The sequence below is a fragment of the Papaver somniferum genome, chromosome 2 (genome assembly GCF_003573695.1).
Source record: "Papaver somniferum cultivar HN1 chromosome 2, ASM357369v1, whole genome shotgun sequence".
Lineage (NCBI taxonomy): Eukaryota > Viridiplantae > Streptophyta > Magnoliopsida > Ranunculales > Papaveraceae > Papaver > Papaver somniferum.
In genome coordinates, this window is record NC_039359.1 from 117,560,702 (window position 1) to 117,574,872 (window position 14,171).

Here is a 14,171-nt window from a genome sequence, read left to right on the forward strand (position 1 = left end):
GGGACCTAGTCCAGGTTTGAACACCACACTGTATTAAGCCGCTACAAACACTAGCCTACTAACAATGAACTTCGGACTGGAATGTGGTTGAGCCCTAATCAATCTCACACTGATCAGGGTACAGTTGCGCACCTTACGTCTCTGAACCCTAGTAGGATACGCACTTGATTCCCTTAGCTGATCTCACCCAAAACCAAGAGTTTCTACGACCCAAAGTCGAAGACTTGATAAACAAATCTGTCTCACACAGAAAAGTCTATTGGAATAGATAAATCTGTCTCCCACAGAAATACCTACGAGTTTTGTTCCGTCCTTTGATAAATCAAGGTGCACGGGAACCAATTGATAAACTAGACTTATATTCCCGAAGAACAACCTAGTATAACCTCACAATAATCTTAATTGTATGGAAGCGAAACAAAATATTTTGGAATCACAAATGATGAGAAGAAGATGTTTGTGACTACTTTTTATCTTGCCTATCGGAGATTAAATCTCGAGCAAATCTTAGAGAAGATAGTACTCAATCACGATATAAAACAACAAGATCAGAACACGCAACTACAGAGAAAATAGTTGGTTTCAAGTCGTTAACCTACAGGGTTTCGTGAAAAACCTAAGGTTAAAGGAGAACCGACTCTAGTCACAACTAGTATCACAGATGAGGTGTGGGGATTAGGTTTCCCAGTTGCTAGAGTTCTCCCTTATATAGTTTTCAAATCAGGGTTTGCAATCTAAGTTACCTTGGTAACAAAGCATTCAATATCCACCGTTGGATGAAAACCTGATTAGATTCAAGCTAATATCTTTTAACCGTTAGATCGAACTTAGCTTGTTATACACAAACGAAATGTACCTTCATTTAGGTTTGAGTAACCGTACCTAAACGTGTACACTAGGTTGGCTCAACAGTAGTTAACTGAAGTTAGCTGTATGAACAATATCATATAGACCTTATTCATCTTAACCACAACTAGTTCAAATGACTCAAATGAAACTAGTTATAGAGTTTCTCAATTGCTATATTCTCATAGAAGTATACAAGAAGAAAATTGAAGCAAAATCGGTTTGATTCACCCGAATCAATTCATGAACATTATAACCATGGTTTGCAAAGAATGCATTCCTTAATATATAAATGTATTAGTTCATGAACAAACCTATTTTAGAACTTTAACCACTCAAGTATGCAAATGGGTATGCATACTTAAGTAACCGGTCTGAGTTTGGGTTCGCCAGTGTGCAAACGGGTACGCATACTTCCAAACACAGCAGAAATTTTCGGACTCAAACCCTTCGCTAGTACGCATACGGGTATGTGTACTTAGGTATTCGGAATTTCACAACTAACAGGTACGCATACGGGTATGCATACTATAGTTCTGGTCATGGATCACATATATGCAAGAATGCATACTATGTTCATAATCCAATGATGGTTAGGTGTTCTAAACTCTATTTCAATCATTGAAACTTTCTTAGGGGATGACAATAGCTGTTTTCACGAACTATTAGCATCAAAGCAATTTTCAAGTTATTGAAATAATCATAACGAAACATTCCAAGTCTACACCAAATGATTGTATCATACAAACCATGTAAGATGTTACATGGAGATTTTCAAATGATCATCTTTTGACTTTCGCCAAGAATATAAGATGAACTTGGTTGAAGCGAAAGCTTACCAACACATATTTCGAGAAATATATAAGCCAGTTAAACTCGGCTCAAAATATCAAATGTGTATAATCGAATACTATATAGTAATACGACTTTTATCCCAATATCGGAGATAGAGTAGAAATATACTTTCCAAGTGATAGATAATTTTTAGTCTCTACATACCTTTTGTTGATGAAGTTCCACAAGCTCTCTTTAGTAGTTCTTCGTCTTCAATTGATGAACGTCGTGAAGTCTAATGCTCAACCACACAATCTATCCTAGTCCGAGACATCACTATAAGTAGACTAGAAATCAAGACTTATAGTTTTGATCACTAATATTGAGAAACAAGCTTGAGATAGCAACGCTTGCGAGTTCGACCGAGCAGTGCTCTAACAAGAATCCAAATGAAGTCTTTAAGTCGTTAACCTATAATGGTTTTAGGAAAAACCTAGGTTAAAGGAGAATCGACTCTAGTCGCAACTCGTATCGCACAGAAGGTGTGGGGATTAGGTTTCCCAGTTGCTAGAGTTCTCCCTTATATAGTATTCAAATCAGGGTTTGCAATCAATGTTACCTTGGTAACAAAGTATTCAATATTCACTGTTAGATGAAACCTGATTTAAGATTCAAGCTAATATCTTTCCACCGTTAGATGGTCTTTATATTGTTACACACAAATGAAATATACCTTCATTTTTAGGTTTTGGTAACCTCACCTAAACGTGTATGTTGAGTTGGCTCAATAACAGTTAACCGAGGCTAGCCATATGAACACTTTTCTCTTAACCTTGTTCATCATAACACTTCTATATCAATTGATAATCAAATGCATCTAATTTTGTTACTCATAGATTTGTTCAATTGTTTATATTCTCATAGAAGCATACAAGACACAATTGAAGCAAAATCGGTTTGATTCAAAAGAATCAGTTCATGAAAATTTTAGCCATGGTTTGCAAAGATTGCATTCCTTAATTTATAAATGTATTTGTTCATGAGTATGAAATCGTACATAATCGATTTAAGAACTTGAACCATTTAAGTTTGCAAACGGGTACGCGAACTTAAGTTTCGGACATTGGTCACAAGCCGACAGTTTGCAAACGGGTACGCAAAATTTAGCTTCAGACTGAATTCAGTTGAAACCGTTTGCGAACGGATACACAAACTTCGTTCCCAAACTTCAACAGTTAAATCAGTTTGTGAATGGGCATGCAAACTTAAGTACCCTGACTTAAACAGTTGAATAAGTTTGCGAACGCGTATGCAAACTTCCGGTCGTGAATCTTGTCAAAACAGTTCGCACACTAAGTACAGAAACCGTAATTTATCCATACATGGGTTTTAGCTCTTAACTCCCATTTCAATCATTGAAACATTCTTAGAAGACGAAAATAACTGTCTCACACAAACTATTAACTTATAAGAAATTTTCAAGTGATCGAATGACCAATACGAAACATTCTGAGCCTACATCAAATGACTGTCTCACACAAATCATGTAAGATGTTACCATGTGATTTTCACATGATCATCTTTTGACTTTCGTCATGAACAATGATGAATGTGGTTAAAGCAAAAAGCTTACCAACACATATTTCGAGAAAGATATAAGCGAGTTAAACTCAGCTCAAAATATCAAATGTGTATAATGTAAAGTCTATATAGCTATATGACTTTTGTCTCGATAGGACATAGAATAGAATACACTTCTAAGTCTAAATATCAAATTCTCCACATACCTTTTGTTGATGAAGTTCCACAAGCTCCCCTTAGTAGTTCTTCGTCTTCAATCGATGAACGTTGTGAAGTCTAAAGCTCAACTACATATTCAATCCTAATCCGAGAAATAACTACTAGAAATCAAGACTTATAGTTTTGACAACTAAACTTGACAAACAAGCTTGAGATAACAACACTTGCGAGTTCGACCGAGCAGTGCTCTAACAATCACCCCCTTTGTCAATTTTAGTGACAGAACTATCAATACATTTGGATTACAAAATAAATAAATTTTGTAGCTTTTCATCCAAATGCTTTATTTCCATGGTTCTTCAACATTCCTTGAATTCTTCGTCACTCCAAGTACTCCAGTGATTCTGAACGTGCTCAACTCAGCATCATAGTTGTTGAATCCATAACAATAAGAAAACAATTGTTCTCAATTATTGTTATTGAAAAAGCGGGGATCTAACAACCTCACCCAATATTTCGATGAGAAATCTGCATGGACTAACTCTAATATACTTTTAAGAGAATCAACTAGACTGTCAGGCTCAATCTTAATAAAAAGTGTATCAAGGAGTTAATATCTCTATCTCTTGATTTAAATCTTATTCAAGCAATCTGCGAGTCTCGATTAAATACAAGAGAGATAAACTTGGATGGTACCAAAGACCAATATCCAAGAATCAATCAATATTCAATCAACAACCAAAGGTTGGATTTCACTATTCATCGATACAACGCACAACCTGTGATATTTCAATTATATAGCAAAATATAATGCGGAATAGAAATAACACAGACACCAGAAATTTTGTTAACGAGGAAACCACAAATACAGAAAAACTCCGGGACCTAGTCCAGATTGAACACCGCACTGTATTAAGCCGCTACAGACACTAGCCTACTACAAACTAACTTCGGTCTGGAATGTAGTTGAACCCTAATCAATCTCACACTGATTAAAGGTACAGTTGCGCTCCTTACGTCTCTGATCCCAGCAGGATACTACGCACTTGATTCCCTTAGCCGATCTCACCCACAACCAAGAGTTGCTACGACCCAAAGTCGAAGACTTTAATAAACAAATATGTATCACACGGAAAAGTCTACAAGGATAGATAAATCTGTCTCCCACAGATAAACCTAAAAGTTTTGTTCTGTCTTTTGATAAAAATCAAGGTGAACAAGAACCAATTGATAAACCGGACTTATATTCCCGAAGAACAACCTAGTATTATCAATCACCTCACAATAATCTGAATTGTACGATAGCGAAACTAGATATTGTGGAATCACAAAATATGAGACGAAGATGTTTGTGATTTCTTTTTATCTTGCCCTATCGGAGATATAATCTCAATTCAATTATTCAATTGGACTCGTACGATAGAAAATGGCAAGATCAGATCGCTCAACTATAAGAGAAGTAGTTTCGTCTGGCTTCACAATCCCAATGAAGTCTTTCAGTCGTTAATCGACAGGGTCTCGAGAAGAAACCTACGATTAAAGGAGAATCGACTCTAGCAAACCAACCAGTATCACACAGGAGGTGTGGGGATTAGTTTTGTATAGTTGCTAGGCGTCTTCTTATATAGTTTTCAAATCAAGGTTTGCAATATAAGTTTCCTTGGTAACAAGGCATTCAATAATCACCGTTAGATAAAAAAACCTGATTTATCCAAGCTAATATCTTTCAACCATTTGATCGAAAGTTAGCTCGTCACACACAAATGAAATGTATTCATTTAGGTTTGAGTAACCGTACCTAAACGTGTACATTGGTTGGTTCGAAAATGGTTGACCAATGGTTAGCCATATGAGTGCTTTCATATTAACCGTATTCATCTTTCTCATAACTAGTTCAAATGACTCATAAGAACTAGTTCAAGAGTTGTTCAATTGCTTAGGTCTTTATACATAGACACAATTGAAACAAAATCGGTTTGATTCATTTGAATCAATTCATGAACAATATACCCACGGTTTGCAAAGATTGCATTCCTTACAATTTATTGTTTTAAGTCCATGAACTACCGATTTGAGAAATAACTAGCTTGGGTATGCGTACGGGTATGCGTACCTAAGGTGTGTAGATGGTGGATTTTCGACAAGGGCTAAAATCGTAAACTCATAATTATACGAAGCTCTGATCCAGCAATCAGACGTGAGTATTGAGACACGGGTCTCTCATCGAATTCTCAACGGAGAGTACTTTCTCTCAGAGTACATGTAGATATGTAGTCTCACGACTGGACAACGGCATATCTCATGAATACTGAACACTTTCAGTGATTATTTCTATATAGTATCACGAGATGGACGGCTCCTAGACAGCTTGCTCTGCTAGTATAGAGCGATAACGTCTTCAGGAACAAACAACGAGTTTACCCTGACTATATAAAGGATATGACTTAACGACAAGCTCATATAGGTATAATTAATGCTCCTGGACAGCTTGCTCTGCTAGTATAGAGCCACAAAGTTAAGTATTCCTAATTAAGATTAATTCTGCCGTGACATTCACTACTGAATTCCCAAAATAATCTATTATTTCTCATATTCCATGGTCGAATCAACGATTGGTCCCATGGAATGGCAATAACAATTGCTCCTATTCCATGGTCGAATCCACGACTGGTCCCATGGAATAGCAATAAACAATTGTTCTGATTCTACGATCGAATCCACGGCTTGATCTCATAGAATAACAATAACTATATTATCTCATTACTTCGATTTCATGATCGAATCCACAACTGGTCTCATAAATGGTAATAGATAAATCTTAATTACTCCGATTCTATGGTCGAATCTACGGTCCCATGGAATGGTAATGCTCACTTTATTATTCTGAATTCGTAGTCGAATCCTCAGCTGATCCTATGAATTAATAATAAACATCTTATTACTCAGTTTTGTGAATTATTCTCCACTGTATTCCACAATTAGTAATAAATAATCAACAACCGGGCGTCGGAGCTACCTCTAAGTAAGCCCCGATTCCAATGGTGAAAGTGTATTCAACAACGATACACTAACAGTCACCGCACGAACGAGTATTTCAAAATACAACGAAATGATGAACCTATGCAAAATAGGGAAGAAAATAATAAATAATTAAAATATTGACCAAGGTGCTGGGAACACGGACACACGACCTACCGACCGTGCCGTGGTCAGTTCCACGCCAGTTTTATATTTTTAATACATTTTTATTATTGTCCATGATTTGATGAAAATTCTCTCATCTGATCAAATCTCCTTCGTCTCGAGGAAGTTCCTCGGTTTCATGGTACTTCCATAAATCCATAACAATAATATAAAATTAAGGAAAGGAGTGTGGAGCGTGACCATTGGCCAACCGACCATTCCTTGGTTCCAGCCGGCCCCACACCCCACGGTTCTCTATTATTTTATTATTATTATTATTATTTCTCTGATTCATGAAAAACTCCTTGATTTCATGGTATTTTTTGCACAAATCATCATATAATAATAAAATAAAATAAAATTATGAAAACTTGTGGAACCGGGCCACTAGCCGGCCGGCCATGCCCTAGCCGGTCCCACACGCCCTTTGCTTTATTATTTTATTATTATTTATCCTATTTTTCCTTGAATTCATCAAATTCCTTGATTTCATGGTATTTCTCTCAAATTAGGAAAAATTCCCTCAAATCATGAAAAATACTTAAAAAATATAAAAAAATTATGAAAACTCGTGGGACCGGGCCCCTAGCCGGCTGGCCACGCCCCCACGGTCCCACACGCCCGTGTTTTTATTATTTTAATATTTTTTGCTTCCTTGAACTCATGAAAACTCCTTCAATTCATGGAAACTCCCTAAATTCATCAAATTTCTTAAAATTCATGAGTTCTTCATAAAATCATCAAAAAAATTATAAATTAAGGAAAATGGCACCACGGGACCGTGGTCACGACCGGGAGACCATGCCTTGGCCTCGGCGGTCCCATGCCTCCTTATTTCTTATTTTATAATTATTTTCCATTATCTCATGGTGTTTTCCTCAGTTTCGTCGAAACCCTAATTTTGGCATATTTTCTCGAATGGATGCTCAATTGCACGCCAGAAAATATCAAAATTCTCAGGACTGAGACGCGGATGCCTAGGGGACATGATCACGCTATCTTGACCGACCAAGATTGGCTCTTTGGCTTACAGAAGCCGGTCCCATCAAGTTTCACAGTTTTGACCTAATTTGCACAATTGCACGTATTAGGTCCAAGACTCTTCCAAACACTTTGGATTTTCATGAAGTGATCATCAGGCGGTCACGTGACTACCCAGGGCCGGTTTCATGACCCCATGGTCGGTCCCTCACTCCGTCATAATTAATTAGGTTTTCTCACCTAAGGCTCAGACGAGCATTTTTGAATAAATGATTAAACCAGCATTTAATCATTCTTTCACCAACAAATCGTCAACTCTTCAGGAGTTCTTTGTATTTGCTCACGTGAGCATATGGACACTACATGGTTGATCCACGGTCCCATGTAGTCGCTCCCTCCTTCTTCCCATGGTTAAACTTCTGACGAACCATGAATTGATCATCAATTGATCAAATTAGGGTTTCTGAATCCAAGGATCATCATTCCAGATTCCAACCTTAATAATTTTACGACGACCTCATGATCATTAATTTTATTAATTATGATCGGTTCAACGACCAGTATTCTAATTAATATTTTTGGTACACTGCCAATAATCCATCAGATGAGCAACACATGCTCAGACAATCAAATATTCAACAATTCATCACATGAGCAACACTTGCTCAGATGATAAATATTTGCTCAAACCAAGGAATATTGGTTCAACAATCAATATTCAACGATCCATCGAATGAGCAATACTTGCTCACTTCATCGTAAGAACTATACCTCTGTCTCATGACATGTTCAATTCATGAGTTTCAGAACATCATGTTTAACTCAGCAACTACATGGACTCATTGTCCCATCAAACCACGAAGTCATCAATTGACTAACATATCACGAGACGTCAATCGTGTCACTTTGGGGGATATCACTTAGGGTTTTGGTTTGGCGGTCTACGACATGTGTGTTCAAACACACGATGGAATATGAGCAAGTCGTGCAGTCAGTTGAAGGAATTCACGAGGTAATGGGTGGAAAATCGACCAAGTCTCCACACGTTGAGCAACTGGTTTCAAACACGATCTCCACTTCCCCACTCCTTGATTCCATCAACTGCCACACTTCATGGGATCATGGTGTCTAAAATTCCAACAATATAAATAAGTCTCTGAATCATGATTGAATCATCAGCATCAACAGTATCATCAATCTCACGTCAAACTGAAAACACGAGATCATCAACTCATCTATTGAGCAACTACTCTCAATTGAGAAATTTCAATCACTCAGAGCTTATCGTATTCAGAATTCACATACCCACAATCTTTGATTACCATTGATTCCACACATTTCTCAGATTTCCTCCTACAGATCAACCCATCTATCTCTTGTGACCGAATTTACTCTGGAACGGTCATTGTCTTGATTTAGGCCGGAGTACTACAGATTGATCTCTCGAATCTAAAGCACCCCCTTTGCAGCGGTGCAGCTGTGTGAGGTTTAACATGTCGCTCGGTTTGAGGAGTCTCCTCCATACGGTCGTCTCCTCAATTCCTTAAAAACCAGAAAATCGTTTTTCCCCATCTACAGATTGGCGACCACAGTGGGAGATCATTCTCTTGGTTGAAATCTCACAATTTCACAAGATGGTTGATCTCAGGTCGGGTTCAGTTACGAATCCTAACGCAAACGGCGCTAGCACTAGCAACAACAACAACAACAACGAGGATATCCCAGAAACGATTCCGGCCTCTAACACTGACGGTGGTGATGTTACTCCTCCTCACGTCAACGCGGAGGGTCATCCTTTGTTCGGCCGACACCCTGAGGAAGTCAGAGGAAATCCACCACCTGCCATTGATGATCTCATCAAAATGCAAGAGACTCTTGCAAAGAATCAAACCGATATGGCTACAACACAGAAGGAGCTATTAATCAACTGAAGGCTCTCACTGATACAATGTCAGGGAAGACCCAAGGAAAAGGAAAATAGAAGGAAAAATCCTCAGATGCTGATCCTGAGGTAATTCCGATTCATACAGTAGATGATGATGAAGTCCGCAAAGCTGCAGATAATCCATCGGCGAATGAGTCATCAAACTTCATCACTCGGGAGGATTTGGAACGCCTTCTGGAGAACCGTGTAAAAGACGAAACCCCACATGTCCATCGTCACCAACCTCTGTACCTTGCTGCTACGCAAAAGATTCCTCTTCCAAAAGGTTATACCTCTCCAACCTTCACTTTGTATGATGGAACAGACAATGCTCGGGAACATGTTTCTCGGTTCCTGAAAGCCTTGGGTGAACATGAACATAACCATGTTGTTCGCCTCAAACAATTTTCAAAATCCTTGAAAGGCAGGGCATACACCTGGTACAACAACATCGCACCAGGAACTATCAACAATTGGGGAGAAATGATTAATGCCTTCTACAGAAATTACTTCTTTGTGTCAGAGCAAATTACTCTCTCCGATCTTGGAAGAATGTTTCAGAGGAACAATAAACATCCCAACGACTACGTGAAAAGATTCAGAATCCAGGCCCTGGACTGTCATGATCCAAACGTCATGGAGCAGCAACTGGTAGACTTGTGTATTAACGACATGATCCCGGTCTACAGAGCTTTATTGGAAAATCTTCGTTCCCAAACCTTCTCAGAGCTTCATGATGCGGCAAAGAGATCGGCAACTAATGCTCCCGCTTTACTGGAAAGAACAAAAGCTACAAAGGCTGAAGAACCGCGAGACACTCGAGGTAGCAGACGTCTAATCAAGAAGCAGTAAAACCTCCAGCCTTCCACAAACACTATTGCAGAAGGAATAAAACGAAAAGCCAAACCCCCGCTCAAGCAGACCTCAGCTCCTTCAAAAGCACAAAGGAAGTATAAGCAATATGCACAAGCCTCTGACCAACACACAAGAGTTCCTGATCAAGAAGAACCTGACTTTCCTTTTTCCATTGAAGAGGTGATCGAAATCCTGGATGCCTGGGTCCAAGATGGTGCAATCAAGTTTCCATATGTCAAGAAAGAACCAACTGAAGAAGACATGTAAAGTCCTCGTTACTACTGCTTCCACAAGTTCGCCAATCATCCCACAAGCGACTGCGGAGTTTTAAAGCACATTTTCAAAGAGAAGGTTGATCCAAAATAGCTTCAAATGGAGACTAAAGGAGTACACAAGAATCCTCTCCCAGTCAGAACCTTTACACTCTATGAACAACCTATCAAAGAGGCAGTTTAATCCTTGGTCGAACATGAATTGCGTTATCTGTCGAAGGCACAAAGGAGAGACATGTTCACAGTACTGAACCACATCGTGTCAAGAAGTCCATTCCGAAAATAATTCTTGAGCCTCCAGCCACAGACCAAGATATGTACGACTGGGGACTGCTTACCACAGTCAATCTCAGAAGAACGAATTTGGAAGAACGTTGATCGATGCTGACACCTCCATCAACAACATTCCACTGAAAACCGTCGGATCCACATGCATCACTCGACAAGAAGATACTCATGCTCTATCTCAATCAGAGACTTTGAAGGAGCGCTCGGAAATACTTATGGCTATATCATTCTCAAAGTGAACATAAGTTCAACCTGGACAGAAACCAAGTTTCACATAATCAATCAAGAAGATCCAGGATATGACATGTCCTTCATACGAGCGTGGATCCATGCTGAAAAGATGAGTACTTACAAAGCGTTTTTGATTACACATCTCTCCAACGAAGAAAGTTCTAATCCAGAAGATTTGACGGACATTCCATCATCAGAGTCCTTTGAGTAATTTCGACGAGGTTCAAGCAAGAACCTGCAAAATATGCATAGACATTCATCAAGAGGTTCCGCGCTCAGTCAAGTCTCATTCCATGTCTATGTCATTCATTTCCCCACATGCTATCCTAGCATGGGGAATTAATTATGATAGAAACTCTACAAGACGTTATGAATGGTAGCTTCAATGAAATATTCATTACTGACAAACATCGCAAAGAACACTTTCGGCGTTTCTCCTGCAAGTCCATGTGTTCCACAAAATCAGAAAGTTCTGATGTATGCAAAAGTGTCGAATCCCACTACTGCAACGAAAGGGATGCTGAATCAACAGAAGACACTCCAGGGCCGAGACGATCCAACCCCTAAGACATTCGATGCTTAAGGAATATACGCTTCAACGCTCAAACATCTAAAAAAGGCATCAAATTGTATTCCCAATCAAAGAGTACAACTTCAGCACAAATATCTCGACGATAACACATTGATTCAACACCATCACGATCAAAGTGTAACTAAACGATAAGTCTTCATTATCCCATGATAAGACTTCTGAAGCATCACGGATGGCACTAACTCCTTCAATATATACGGGGCAACCTGAGGTGATTCCGTGAAACTTCATCAGCGGGTTTTCGCTACATCACAAGCCCCTGCATGATTGAGGAACTTTCTCTCTTCACCAATCACATCCAGTATGAAAACTCTTGATGCCATCTACCGCAACAATGTCCACTCACTGACAAAGCCAGTTCGTGGTAAAGTTATTCTTTCAGGAGCATTTAGGTTGAACTCTCAGTACACCTTCATCTTACGGACGCTCAACTCATCAACTAGTTCGTGAATGTAAAAGGCTCACTGGATGAAGTAGCAAAGATTATATCTATAATCATGGTTCTAGCCTTTTCGGTCTTTGGAGCAACTTCAACCATGGTATCAACATCAACAATAATATCTAAAGGAACACCATCCATGATCTTAGCATCGACAAGGATATCTGGAGCATAATAATTCATGGTCTCAGCACCAACAACGGTCTCAGGAGCAACATCCTCATGACAAGGCTCCATCAACTAACCATTCTCTGAAGTATTGCTCGAGGAAACGGACTTCTCGAAGCACTAATAATTCATATTAAGGCGTGTAGACATGAAATATGCTCACATGAAAGTCCTTCTGAAGATTGCACGATGGGCGGGCACAACACCAAAGTCTTCTACAAGATGTTCTCATCACCTCTACAAATGAGATACAACATACTTCAGCAAATGGGTTTAAAAAAAACGTACCAACGAGTGAGGAATGAGACAATACTTCCTCAACAAAAGATGTTCGTCTATGTCTCTTATACAACCTACCAAAAGGGCGCATCAATCGGACGTACGAGCTGAAAGATATGGCCTTTACCGTCAGGTCTACGAAATCTGAAAAATTTGTACGGGATTAAAAATTACAAATGTGCACGCTTCGTTGGATGACCTCTACAACTCCAAATTGAGTGATTCTTGTCTCATGGGATAACTCAGTCTCTTAGATTCAAAAGTTGGGGTCAAGCATCAAATTCCGTCGTATGAGGTTCCTACATCTTCCAGAGCGTACAATATGCAAGCAGCAATTCTTAGACGGTATTCATGACTTCCACAGTCGATCGGTGTCCACCAGGTCTTTCCACTAAGTACTTCATCAAGGTACCTCCAACTTCGACCATCTAGGTCTTTACATCAATTTTTCTACCTGGGTCCTCTATCCAAGTCTTGCCAGAAGAAGAGAAAACGAAGAGGAGAGATCTAACCAAAATACTGGGGACTGACGATCCACTGATCATGACGACCAGTTTCACAGTCCAAGACTCGTGGCACCAGACTCTCATGTGCTAATCATTCATCATAAAAGTAATGCTACCATCGGGACATGAAACCGTGGTCATTACATCATCCCCTCTCAAGAGCAACCTCAGCTATGGTCCCATGACCAGGGTTTCAGAAGCGATGTTTCTACGACTGACAGAAGCAAGATGGCGCTGCAAGCACCATGATCATGTATCAATCAAGGGGTCCTGATCTCAAACGAATCAACGACATTAAAATCCTTCACCAACCGTTCAAGACACAAGCGAATGGTCTAAGAACACAACATGAGTGTTTTACAGCAAGCTCGGCTGAGATGATTTTACACTGTCCTGTACAAACGAGCTGGGAGCAATTGGTGAAGAATCGAGGGATGGGTCATATACCATTCTCTTCGTATGAAGGTCCTCTACAACATATCCAAAATTCAAAACAATTGGAGAAACGAGCAAAGAGTTGTGGCCAAAACATTGGACCACATGCCAGCTGAAAATTTTGAAGGTCTCCTGGAAGTTTACTGTTTCGTCGATTTCACATCCTAAACATGCTCGGAACTCAAAAGGCTTCTTTGTAAAGTTTGGAAATTTCCTGGGCATGAGGATACATGGGTCGACCGCGAAAATCCGACATCACGAAGATTCTACAACAATTTCAACGAAGACCTAACTTCTGAATTTTCTGATGACGAAATTCTTCATTCATCCAATCAGGAGCTACACCATCAACACAAAGCCGAACTTCATCTTCAGCCGATAGTCTCACTTGCTGAAGTCGGCGGTGCTTCTGCTAATGAGGGACGACTCTCGGATGATCGAGAGACATACAATATGTCAGCTTCCAGTGTCTCTGAAAGGTTGATTTTCCTCAGTATGATCATCCGTAGAAGTCTTCATCTTTGACTTGATATTTTTGGAGCGCTCCACGGAAGATCCCAAAGAGTGGCTGTAACCAGAAGTCACCACTATCTGAGGCGCAAGGCATGGAGTCATGGAAATACCAATAACAAACACGCAACAAAAATGGTAATCCTCA